The sequence below is a fragment of the Prosopis cineraria genome, unplaced genomic scaffold (assembly GCF_029017545.1).
Source record: "Prosopis cineraria cultivar Desert tree isolate PC_DT_omini unplaced genomic scaffold, ASM2901754v1 PC6, whole genome shotgun sequence".
In the NCBI taxonomy this organism is placed as follows: Eukaryota; Viridiplantae; Streptophyta; class Magnoliopsida; order Fabales; family Fabaceae; genus Prosopis; species Prosopis cineraria.
This window is the reverse complement of record NW_026555337.1, coordinates 12355655-12370220: the sequence shown is the minus strand read 5'-3', so window position 1 is coordinate 12370220 and position 14566 is coordinate 12355655.

The following is a 14566-nucleotide window of genomic DNA, read 5'->3' as shown; positions in this document are numbered from 1 at the left end:
AATGATGAGCCCCGTTATATTTTAAAATTTGCTTTCACTTTTCATGTCAATACTTACCAAGAGCTTAATGGTTATTTGTCATTTTACAAACGGCTATTTGTTAATTAAACTACTAATGAGACTTCTTAAAAAATTTAGTACGCATTGATTTTTATAAATGCTTACTTGTTTTTATTATCAAGAATGACAAGTTTCTATTAGCAATTTAATAAGTAATCATTTGTGAGATGACAAGTCCATTTATGAGCTTTAAAAATTTCTCTTAATAACTTGACAAGAAAATTTTAGCAAAATAACAAGTTCTTATGAACTTTTGACATGTAAAATTTTAGTAATAAAAATAAGTAAACATTTATAAAAATCACTCCATTTAAATTTCATTGACAAGTCCTGATTGATAATTTAACAAATGACCATTTGTGAAATGATAAGTCCCGTTATATTTTAAAATTTGCTTTCACTTTTTATGTCAATACTTATTAGGAACTTAATGGTTACTTGTTATTTTACAAATGACTACTTGTTAAATTAAGTAATGGGATTTGTCATGATAAATTGATTAATAATGACAAGTCCTATGACAAGTTCCATTACTTAATTTATTTTGCTAAAATTTTACATGTGAAAAGTTCATAGAAACTTGTTATTTTGCTAAAATTTTATTATCAAATTATCAAGAGAAATTTTTGAAGGTAGTAACGGGGCTTGTCATTTCACAAATGGTCACTTGTTAAATTATCAATGGAGACTTGTTAAAGAAATTTAATATGGAGTGGTTTTTTTAAATGTTTACTTTTTTTTATTACTAAAATTTTACATGTCAAAAGTTCATAGGAACTTGTTATTTTGCTAAAATTTTCTTGTCAAGTTATCAAGAGAAATTTTCAAAGCTAATAACAAGAATTGTCATTTTATAAATGATTACTTGTTAAATTGTTAATCTCGGTAATAAAAACAAGTAAGCATTTATAAAAATCAATGCGCATTAAATTTTCTAACAAGTTCCATCAGTAGTTTAACAAGTAACCATTTGTAAAATGACAAGTAACCATTGAGCTCCTGATAAATGTTAGCATGAAAAGTAAAAATAAAGTTAAGTATATATATTTGCATTATATAATTAAAAATATTTAGGCTAACAATCCTTTTGATGGCCAAGAGGATGTGGATTCACACACCCCACCTTGCCCACCTTAAAAAAAAAAATAGCTTGCCTCCCTCGTCAATCTGATAATCAACACCAAAGCTTCGATGGTGGCTCAACTACCATTGCCAGAGCTCAAATGGCCAGTTTAAAGGGGTTGTCCAGCCACTAGCCTTGGAGCTCCAGCAGCCGGTGGCTGAGGAGTTTTTTAAAAAAAAATTGAGGGCCATTTTGTCTTTTCATATTCAAAATTAATTATGTTTTGTTCCCTTGGTACTGCAGTATAATTTCAAAATTATATGGTACTTGTCTATAAATAGATTCCTTCAGCAGTCCTTGGTTGTAATTTTCCCATTTTATAAAGTATTTTTTCAATCTTCAAATCATATCATCATTAGTGTTATTTTCAAAAATGTCAATGTTAAACTTTTAATTAGTATAAAAAAATAACAGTTCATTTTTATTTTTTCAAATGTTGATAAAAAAAATTCAAATGTTAACATATTAAGTTTAATTTTTTTAAAAATAACAGTTATTAGTATAAAAAATCATCATTCTAGACTATGTTTGAGTAAAAGAATTAAAAAGATAATTTATAAAATTAAAGAAATGAACTTAATTTTATATAAAGTTAGAGTATACAATGCATTTATGCCTTCTTAATAATTTGCATTATCAAGTCAATTTGACTATTGATTAACGCTAATACACAACAAAATAACGAGAAGGATCTAAACATGATGGATCGTATTTTACATGGAAAATGGATTAAGACTAAAAGACTCTTTCTGCCTTGTCATCTTTTTCTTTAAAAAAAAAAAACCTAAGTGCCAATTTGAATTTCATAAATAATCAATTCCAAAGGCCAAAATAATGTTTTTGTGAAAATATATCCAAACACCTTTGTTAAATGTGAAACTCAATTATGAATCTAAGATTATATTTTTCTAAAAATATCCAAACATGCTTTATACATGCCAAAATCAATTATAAATCCAAAACCATGATTTTCTTAAAAATATTCAACTATACATGCCAATCAATTATGAACCAAAAAACATGATTTTTAAAATAGTTTATAATTTTTTTGGATAAATTTTTTGAAAAGTATAATTGAAAAACAGGTTATAGTAGTTCATAAGATAACCATGGTTTTGAGTTCATAATTTATTTTGGCATGTATGAGGGGGAGTTTGGATATTTTCATGAAAACCATGATTTTGTGTTCATAATTGATTTTTGACATGTATAATAGGTGTTTGGATATTTTTTGAAAAATATGGTTCTGGATTTATAATTAATTTTAATATGTAACATAGATGTTTCGATATATTTTCACAAAATCATGGTTCTACCTAATTTTTAATTTTGCTTTTCAATTCTACTTTTTAATTTTGATTAAAATCAATCTTATTAATTAATTTTATAAATCAATTATATACCACATAATCTAATTAATTATATTCAAAATCAGTCATATTAATTAATTTTTTATAATAAATTATACTTAACTGAAATTCAAACATACCCCAGGAAGAGCGGTCGCATGTGTACGTGTCATTTTTCGAGCAACTCAATTTATCTGAATAAACATCTAAACGTGAGTGTGTCATTTTTGGGGTAACTCAATTTATCTATATAATCATCTAAACGTGAGTAGCAGAAACAGTTTGTTTCTCTAAAGTCAATTGATTTTGGGTGTGTTTGAATTTCAGTTGGGCATAACTGATTGTGAAAAAAATTGATGAAGATGATTGATTTTAAATATAGTTGATTATGTTATGTGATATATAATTGATTTATAAAATTGATTAATAAGATTGATTTTAATCAAAATTGAAAAGTAGATTTGAAAAACAAAATTGAAAATCAGGTAAAACCACAGTTTTGTGAAAATATATCAAAACATCAATGTTACATATTAAAATTAATTATGAATCCAAAATGATGTTTTCCAAAAAATATCCAAACACTTACTATATATGCCAAAATCAGTTTTTAACCCAAAACCATAGTTTTCTTAAAAATATCCAAACATTCATATGCCAAAATCAATTATGAACTCAAAACTATAGTTATTTCATAAGCTACTATTACTTGCTTTTCAATTATATTTTTTAAAAAATTTATCCAAAAATATTATTAACTATTTTAAAAATCATGTTTTTAGGTTTATAATTAATTTTGGCATGTATAATAGGTGTTTGGATAATTTTACGAAAACATGATTATGAATTCATAATTGATTTTTACATGTAACAGAGGTGTTTGGATATAATTTTAATCTTTAGAATCGATTATGAATGAAACCCAAACAGGCACTTTTTCTTTTTTTCTAATATCTAGTACAAATGGTAAGCTATATCTGAAGATAGCCCTAGTTTACTTGTAGCAAATGAATATTTATCCAAAAATTGACATGGGACTATAGAAAGATCTTAATTCTTTCCCTTCTGGACACGTCCACTTTCACCAAAATAGCTAGCCTGTCTCGTAACTAAAGCAACGATAGAAATATGAAATTAAGGCACATTCCCTCGATTAAAAAATATAAGACATTTTTAGCAAAATCTCACCCTCTAATAAAGTAGTTATTCATTTTCAAACTAGACATATCTTTTCATATTAATCCCTATTTAATAGGGTGTTTCACCTTAAAATAAATATAAAGTGATTTGTTCAATAAGGGCACTTTTGAAACAAAAAAGAAAATAATTATACCTTAAAAAATTAAAAATGCCTTACATTTTCTAACAAAAATAGTATATATTTTTAATCTTGCCATACATGATAATTTTGTCAATTTGATATTTTTTTTAAATTACTACCAGATTTAATTAAATCATTCCAAAATTAAATTTAAACGATGAAAATGTGAACTGCAGGCCATACCAAAAATAAAACATAACCATGAAATACAAAGCAGTGAAAATTCAAACAAACAACAATCAAGAAGAAGTTAATGATCTGAAAGAACAGAGCTTTAGTAAAGAAATAGAAGTATGAGATCGTAACTTCACCCAAACAAAATTTTAAATTGTTAATAATATTAATAACAAGAATTTATTATAAAATAAATAATCTATATACACTCTTCCTAATTTAAATAATTTGTTATAAAATCTAATTTAATTAATTTAAAAAAATTGTAAGTAATATTTGAAACTTTAAACTTGTAGAAAAATATGCGACTTTATTTTGCCATTCATTTTTTTGGCTAAAAATATTATAATAACCATGATGAAGTGATGTTGTACAGAAAGTAAAAGCGCGCATACCAACAATTTATTGCAATTAAAGAGGGTTAAGGTTTGAAAAAAAATTGAACTACGATATTTTTATCCTATATTTGGGAGGTTTCTGAAACTTTAACTTATAATTAGGATCAAATAAGTATATATATAAGCTTAGGTGCAACGCCCAAGGGCGATATCACTTTTTCAAATTTATTAATAATAATAATAATTTTTAAACTCGAAAAGTATCTAGTCGTTAATTATTTACTATTCAAAAATTTAAAAATGATATAATATAATTTTTAGTCTTTCAAGTTTGTCATGTTATCAATTTGGTTCTTTAAATTTACTTCAATTATCGATTCAGTCCTTATTGGTTAAAAAAAGAGTTACACTGTTAAAATTTACTGGTATGGATAATAGAATATTAATAAAAGTTATTAGATTAATAAAAAGAAATATAATTATTTAGGTAGAAAAAAACTTCAAAAAAAAAAAAGAACAAAACACAGTGTGAGGATTTACATTGATAAAAATTAAAGGAAGAATCACATTCAAGAACCACTCAAGCAAATTAATCACAGAAAAATATTAACAATAAGTTTTATTTCATAAAAAACAAGTCTACATTTTTACTTTAATAATAATTCATTCCGTATTGATCATTATCTATGAATAATTTACTTGAGTAACTATTGGATGTGATTCTCTCAAAATTAAACAAATTTGAGGTTTAATTCATTCCGCCAAGTCATCAATATAATTTATACAACATTAGATTATTTGTAGAGTCAATTTATATTTTAAAACTTAAATGACTCACATGATAATGTAAGAGAACATAAGGATTCAGACCAATAACTGAAGCAAACTTAAAGAATTAAAAGTTTTATTCCTCTTCAAGTAAACGAAGGAAAAATAAAATAAATAAGCAGATTCAGTAAAAGTATAAATATACATGCAAAGAAGTACATTAGTATTACCAACTTCGTCACCGTTTCCCTCCATTATTGGTACCGATATCTCCGATCTCTCATCCCCACTGGAATTAACTGCCCCGAGTAACACACAGTCTTTTGTCGTTGTTGTCTCCATATGCGACGAACTCATTGCCTCTGCACATGGATATTGACATCAGTGGACATACAGGTTAATTGTCATGTATCAGGCATCATGGAATCAAGATTATTCTGAAACACACACGCACGCACACAAATGCGCGCTCATGTATATAAGTGTAGATCATGTCTTCGATAGATGTAATGGATCAAAACTAATTAAAAGACTTTTTTGGGCTCAATCAAGCAGTTCACTTTCAGTGTGTCCAGTCTTCCTTGAATTAGAATCATGGACAGATCTAGAAGCTAATATGAGGGAGCCAAATTGAAAATAAAACATGGAAGGGTAGGCCAAAATCTATTCTTAAAACTTCTATAAGCAAAACTTCTAATTTGTATACATAGTTATGGAAATTGGACCAGGCCGAACAAGAACCCCACAAAGAAAACATAACCATGACATCAGAAAAGGGGGGAAAACATGAACAATGAGGAGGAGGGGAAGAAAAATCAACAAAGGAACACGAAGAAGTTAGTGATCTGAAAGAGCGAAGCTTTATTCGCAAAGAAATAGAAGTATGACATTGTAACTTCACCCAAACAAAATCCTAAAGACGAGATGGAGAAAAGAGAAAGATAAGAAAATACCTGGAACTACAACGCAGTTCACAATCAGCCGAACGCGGAAGAAGAAGCAAACTAGAAAGACTTACTTCTTAAGTCAATAGAAATATCTCAACTGTCAACACCCCAAAAAAAAAAGACATGTATATATAGCTCAATAACCAAAAGAAGACAAAAAAAAAGTATAGGCCCTACTTCAAGTCCAATCTTTATCGCAATCAACTCAATATGAGTGATATATAGGTATATTGTTTTTGGACCGATAAATTTGGATGTTTAAATTTAAAATTTAAAATCTTGTCTTTTAAATCTTACATTTAAAATATCTGTTTATAATTATTTATTTGGATATTATTAAAAATTTTAAATTTAAAGACAATGAAAGATGAGAAATTAAAAAGGGGGAATAGAACAAGAGGGTTAGAATGATTGATATTTTAAATAAAAATTTTTTGAGAAATTTGAAATTATAAAAGAGAATGACAATACAAACTTCATAAAAAATTAACATTAAATCAAAATCACATCATAACTTATCTTAAATTCAGTACTCATTTTTTTTTCATGTTTTAGTACTGAAAGTTTTCTTAAAGAACTCTGATTTGGTATTAATTTTTTTAGAAGGTCGTTGGTTGTCATTCTCTCGATAAATTGTAATAAAATAAATTTGGATGAAATTTATACCCATAAATTTGTATAGATTCCCAATGGTGGATTGCTATATTTAATGTAGTAAAGAAACAGCAATGAGATTGCAACTTGCTACTCAAACCAAATACTAAGGTCCCGTTTGGTAATTACTAGAAAGGAATGTGATGGAAAAGATTGAAAAAAGTAAAACAAAAATGAATTAAATCATCTTCCTCCCATAATAAGCATGATAAAACTTATTAATATATATTAGAATTGTGATAATCATCACACCTTCTAAAAATCTTATAAATCATGATTCCCAAATCCAAAAACTAAATTACCCTTCTTCCTTATAAATGTGCTCGCCTATCCCTTTTAATTATTTTATTTTTACCTTTTTTTTTCAATCCATTTAATTCCATTCTTTTTCTAATAAGCAAACTCCACCTAAATATACCAAGCGGAGATAAGGGAGGAAAACGGTGCAGAGGCATTATATAGAAGACAAGTTTCTTCTGCCCCGCGGTGAAGTCCCAAACAAAAATCAAACCCATGATCAAAATCATATTTGCGATATATAATCAAGGAGGAGCCGATCATGCATGAGGACAAATACATATATGTTAGGCTGTCTAAATGTTTAAGTGCAAAAGCTGATGTGATAAGTCCACATTGGATAACATTAGGACTAATAACTAATACATAATAAGAGAAAATTACTTATAAACTTGATCTTTAAAATTTTGAGTTAAGATACAATGTCCTTCTATTAATCTTGTTTATTTCCCCTTTCTTCTGTTTCTATACGTAGTCAATCTGGAAATCAAACACCAATACAAGGACAAGAGTTACTGGGATGGCTTCGACCCTTTTCCACTCATTATTTCAATTTCAACTACCCCTCAACATTCCTGTCCAATATTCATACTTGACTGTGACTCCTTACTTAATGACCACAACTTATTTCCTTTTCAATGCAGATTTTTAATTATATATTTTAAAAACATTATTCAAAACTTATATAAACTTTATTTTATAAATATTGAGTTTAATATATAATATTATATAATTTAAGTGTTTGGATATATTTTTAGAAAATCATAATTTTTACCTCTAAAGTTAATTATTCTTCTTATCCAAACAGCATAAAAAGCATGAGCAAAAGAGGAAAACTTTCTCTCTTTTGGGGTCAATATTAATAGGCATAGTCAACTACCAAAAAATAAAAAGAAACAATATCTAAGAAAACCCTGACATAAAATACAAGTTAAGGTTTAGTTTTTAACAACAACATATACATGTTTTTATAAGGCAATATTGGATGCAAAACTGATGGGCTTTTATTGGGATAAATTCCCTTGAGAGTACCTTAAATGTCATTTTCCAAAAATAAAACGTCACACCATTACATACATAATGTCATGAGCACAAGTTTAAAGGAAAACTCATCTCAAAAGGCTCGTTTATTGGATGAGAGAACCTTTTAAACTTATAAACTTTATTTTACTTGTAAGGCTTCTCAATCTGAGACTTATGACAGCACTCCATTTAGAAGTCTTACAAGTGAATTGGGATTTATAAGTGTAAGAAACTCTCTAATCTAAGCTAATATTTTGGGATGGACTCTCTTTATACTATTGCTCTCATGACACATAAATTTTTAATTATGTTCATTTTTATATCTGAAGACTTATCATAAGCCTAATTTTCAATTTATTCCTGCCTCATGGTTCACTAAAAGAAGGCACGTTCATCACGTAGCCATAGCTGGTAAACCCAAAAAAGACAAAAACTAGGTCTCTCATTGTGAAGAGAAGAGTATTAACTAATATTATCTCCATCCAAAAATATAAAATATATTTCTAAAGTTAGATGTTAAAAAAAATGAGATATTTTTGCTTTTCCGATGCATAGTTAATAAGTTTTTTTATTAAAAATATCCTTAATAAATAAACTAGTCAATCATTTACCTTTAAATAAAACACCATATTAAATAAAATAAATATAAAAAAAAATATAAATTTAAAGATAATTAATTAACTTATTAAAGAGTGTGATTTGATTATAAATTTTTTTATAATTTTTAATAGAGGGAGTAGATGTTAGTTTCATAATATTAGCTTATATCTATTAAATATTATTATCTCCCTCTTCTTTCTCTCTCTCTCCAGAATTTTCTTTCTTCTCTCTCCACCTTCCATTGTATTTCCCATTAATATGGGGTCGATAGCCAATGTATTTCCTATTAATGTGGGACGGATAGGATTGTGGGATAGACGTCGTCACGTGTGTTGAAAGTGAGACCTAACTTAAAGAACCTTCGTACATTTTCAATTGATTGTGTTTCACAAGGTCAATTTTTATTGACATGCAAGTTTAAGGTTGGTTGGGCACTTAAGCCAAAAAGTCTGCAAAATTTTTTAATTGATAATCATGTTAATACACAATCTAGTAAATTTTATTATTTTCATGTATTAATTCAAAAATTAAAATATACTATCAAACAATTTCAGCCATCGTGTCTTAAAATATCGACAATTACTTTTTACAATATGTTGTTTTTTTATATATGAAATGTCACTAATTTCAACCACATGCTGACTTAAAAAGAAAAAAGAAAAAGAACATCACAAGACATAAGAGGAAGGCGTAAAAGTATTTTATGTAAAAATCTAAAAATCCTTCAAATTTTTAAGCCCAGCCCTCAAAATTTATAGAACCTAAACGAGTAGCTCAACCCAAAACATTCCGCCGTATTGACAGCTCTTGACAATGAAGTGAAGTGAGGAGAGCGCATTAGAAAGAGTTTAATGAAGATATTTTCAATTGAATATTAAATAAACATTATTATATAATAATCAATTGATATTCTAAAAACGCCGACCAAGTTGCAGGTTGGATATCAGACAGGAAACAGTATCAAAGCCTAGCAATTTAATGGGCATTTATTGCGAGATAATATGAGCGCACTGATCAATGTTCTTTGGATGAGCATGGCATGTTTTACTTCCTCCCTTCCTATACATAAAGTAGGAATTTTTTAAAAAATTATTTTTATCTCTAAATGTAAAGATGTTATAATATTTTAAGTAATTAAATATTTTTATCTTTTTTTGTCTTGGGAAGAGAAAAATATATTAATTGTGACCTTTATCCACCTTTATAACATTAATTGTGATATTATTATAGGTAAAATTGAAAATTTGTTGTGATTTTTATGTGCTTTCAACTAGGTGGCACAAAAAAAAAGTGCTTTCAATTTGTTAGGTTATTCAAGTGTAAATGGACGATGTGGAAAGTTTCACATAAAATAAAGTTGGGCTTAATAATTAGCATATAATAAAAAGTATGGACCCATAAAATTGAGCCTTGAGGTTTTAAATTAAGATGTGGCATCCTTCCGCTAATCTTGCCCATCTCTCCTCCCTCCCTATTTTCGGACAGTCGCTCCCCATTTGCTAACAAATGGTATTATAGTTCATTATTGTGCATGCATTTGAAGCCCAAAAAAATGGGACTGGCCCTGTTTCAATAGGGACTTGTGTACTTGAAGCCTGAAAAATGGGCTGGCCCTAAAAAAATAAGGACTTGGTGTTTGTGGCGTCTTTGATATGAGGAGCTTGTACTCACATTTAAAGGGAAGATTGTTAGTTTGTTCAACTGTGAGTGAATATAAGACAATGTAAGAAGTCCTACATCGAATAAAGTTGAACTTAATAAATAATATATATTCACGAGTAAGGACACATAAACATAAGCCTTGAAGTTTTGAATTAAAATGTAGTGTCTTTCCGCTGTACTTGCCCGTCTTTCATCTCCCTCCGTTCACGAGCGGTCGCTCCCCATTTCCTAACACAATTAAATAAAACTTTTTTTTGGACAAAAATTAAATAAAAATTTTTTATTAATAAATAAAATTTGGTTAAAAACACCTTGTATATAGAGCTGGAAGGAAAAACTTCATATCCATGTCATCGAATAATGAAAATTAGGCCTCTCGATGAGAAACCTTAATCCCTCCACGCATCTCTAATCAGCATTTATGGAATCACTTAATATTTTAAGATTAAAGGACAATTTATGGCTCCTAATTAAATAATATATCCAAGAATGATTAGAATCCTAAACATGTCTTTTTGTATAATATTTTCCTCAACTTTTCAAAACACTACAATATAACCCTACTATTAATAAAAGTCAACTTTAACTGTTACTTGATGGACAATAACAGAAAAGGATCAAAAATTTTCTCTATTTTTTTGTTTTAGGTTTTAAGACTTAAAAATTATAAACAATGACTCAAAAAATTATATAAAATGATCAAGAAAATTTTCTCATTCTTTTTCTAAAATTGTTGAGGTCATTTTTGATCAATTAATGGTCAAAGTTAACTTTCCTTAATAGTAGGGGCTACATTAAACTATTTTTAAAAGTTGAAAGAAAATATTACAAAAAGAAAAAAAAGATCCTAAAAGCTCTTGGATGTATAGTTTAAAAGTCAAATTGCTGTTTAACCCATATTTTTATTGCAACCAACAACTCAGCTGGGGAGTGACAGCTATATTTTATAGACACTTTGGGGATCTCATCAACCAGTCTCCATTTAAATTTCTAATGATCCCTACATCTAACACGCCTATATATCCTCTCACCTTCAAGTGGTGTCCATTTTGGAACACTTGTTTATAACTAAAATCGGTGGAGTATTTATTCTCAGATGAAGTAAATTATCTCATATTTTTACATATTTATTATATTTTTTAAACAAAGTGCAGTAATAACCTTAGAAAGAAAAATATAACAAAAGGGACGGGAATATTGCTTTGGAATTCAAAAAAAAAATTGCGGCAAGGGAAAAGAATTTTCCAAAGACATATTCATTGCAGTTCAATTTGCACGTTGCCTCTAAGATATTTTGCCAAAAGAAAAAAAATCATAAAACTTATTAACCTTTTATAAAAGAATATTAATAAGGTACTTCAACTAGTCAAGGGGATTGAATGAGCCTATCGTTGGATTCCAAGGTATCTTTGAGACTGCCGTTAGTAATAATAATCCCACACAACAAGCATTTGGATTAGTCTGGATGGAAGGTAGTAATACCTCAACATTTCTCAAGATACTGAACGATGGAAATAAAAAAATATTAATAAGTTTTCAACTTTACTTCTATAAAATATACATATTTTAATAATTTATTTTCTCTCACCAATAATGTAATAGGAGTAAAAATGAAAACTTTTGAGGCTTTTTGAGTCTAATTGTCCGGTCTAATTCTTAAAACAACCAAATTGAAAGAGTTACTTCCTTTTTGGTCAATAGGAATAGTCAACAAACCCAAAAAACAAAAACTCAATCTCCACAGATTGGCCACCACCGTCTTGAATAAAGCGAAAGACTTGCTCTTGGAGTCAATAGTCGGTCAACGTAACTAGATACAATAAGAGAACACTGATACCGCACAAATGGGTCACAGGAAATCAACTTGTATTATTCATAGGCAAGAGAGACAAAACCTTGGTCTCTCACTGTGAAGGGAAGAGTATTAACTGGTAGGCAAGTTGTTAGTTTCATAATGCTTATATCTATTAAATATTAATACGTCCCCCTTCTCTCTCTCCAGAATTTTTTTTTCTTTTTTTTTCACATTATTCATGGGTAGAGTCGAGTAGAGCTACAGTGGGAGAGCTAGGTCAAGCCGAGTACAATCATATTGGCAACAAAACTCTCCCAATGAGTATTTAACACAACTGCATCTTCCAATATATTTCCTTTTTAATATTTTTACTTGACATATTTTGAAGGTATGATGAAATTGCTCTATTATAGGTAGCATTATCTATGAAAAAAATGACTTTCAACAGTGACTTTCAATGAAGACTCTAAAAGTTTGCTGCTGAAAGTGAACAATTTTTGATGACCAAAAAAGTTGCAACTAAAAGTTTTACATTTTGCAATGACAATCAAAGTCGCCACTGAAAATGTAACTTTTTGATGCAACAATATAAAGCCATAGCTAATTGTAAAATTTTCAGCACAAATGCATGTTGCCATCGAAAAGTCTGAGTTTCATTGGCGACATGTAAGTCTCCACTAAAAGTTCACAATAAACGGTGACTTTTTAGGCCTCTATAGAAAGTGTAATTTTCAACAGTGACTTTGATTGTTTCCGCTAAAAGTTTGACTTTCATGATGACAATGAATAATAAATAGATATTATTATCATAATTTTTTATTTTGTATTTAATCCAATATTTAACATTTTAAGACATTAATTTTGTTGTATTACTGTAATTTTATGATGAATACATAAAATAAGGTAATGAGTTTTCATTTAGTATATTTTATTGTTAAACCGATACTTTAAAATAATGAAATTATTTTAAGATAAGGTGAAGTTATTGTTTAATACTAATGAGATGGAATAAAAAATCAAGCCAAACCATATTATTTTAAGTCAATTTTTGTTATCAAGTAATGTTCAGTTTGATTCGGTCTAGTTATTTAGGCCAAGTTGATTCATTGGATTTGGTCAGTTAATATCGAATCTAATTAAATTGACCAATGCGCACCTCCGTGTGAAATAATAAATTCATTCAAAAACCTATTGTTTGATATTTTAATTTGGGAATGCATATAATGTGATATTGAGTCTCTATTTTTAAATATTTTATGATTAAATTGATATTTTAAATTATAACATTGCTTGTTTATAATAATTTGACGTGTGATAGTTAAATTTATTTATCCATAAAATGATATTTCAACTAATCTAATTTTTTAATTTAAAGTCTACATTTAAAACCAGTAACTTTGAAGCTTGATAATGGTTTATAAATTCCCAATTCATTCACTATTGATAAGAAAGAAGATAAAAAGAAGAGAAATGAGATATTTTAAAATTTTACTTTTAATTTTTAAAATATATGAAATATATCTATATATGTGATGCTATATGATTTTTTGTTTGATGCTATCTTGAAACATAAATATAAACAATTAGATAATATAGTGTATAATTTTCTTATAAAAGTATTATTTTAAAAAAATTAATTAAAAAAGTAAAATGTAATGTAAAAACATGTCAATAATATTCATTAAGAGTTATTTTTAATTAAAAGTAAAAATAAAATTTTAATTAAAACTAGCCAAAAATAAATAATTATGATCTAATATATAGTCATCTATATTTTTAGATATTTTTATATTATAACTATAAATATGAATAATAAAATAAATAATATAATAACTTCAAGAAGTAAAAAAACAATATAAATGATATTGTATCAATTATATTTATAGTTACTTTAAATAAAATAAATAATATAATTCAAAATTTTAACAAATTGAAGAATGAAATTGAAGTGCTTAATTATAGTAATAATATTTTATAATATGTAATAATTAAGATATAGGTGTGTAATTGAATTATATAACAAATCAAATGTTATCTATTTATATGTGTATTTTTTTAGTTTAATAATATATATACATACACGCACATATATATTTAATTATGTAGTAATAAACAGCAGATTCATCCTAACTCAAAGGCAAAATAGTGAGATAGAAATGAAGAAGGTCATGAGTTCAATGAAAAAAGCAATTTGCAAAATAGAAATATAAATTGGTGACACATGGCGTGAGGCAGGGACAAAAGCTCTCATAGAAACAAATCACTGCTAAAAAATTTTAGGTCATGTTTGTTCATGAAAATGAATGGAATGATTGGGAATGGAAAGAAATGGAATGATCATGACTATAAATTTGTTGGCTAGAATACTTAAAGAAGTGGGAATGGAGTTTATTTATACCATAATGAGGCAACAACCACATTTTTTGTTATCTTAATACATTTGCCTTTTTTTTTA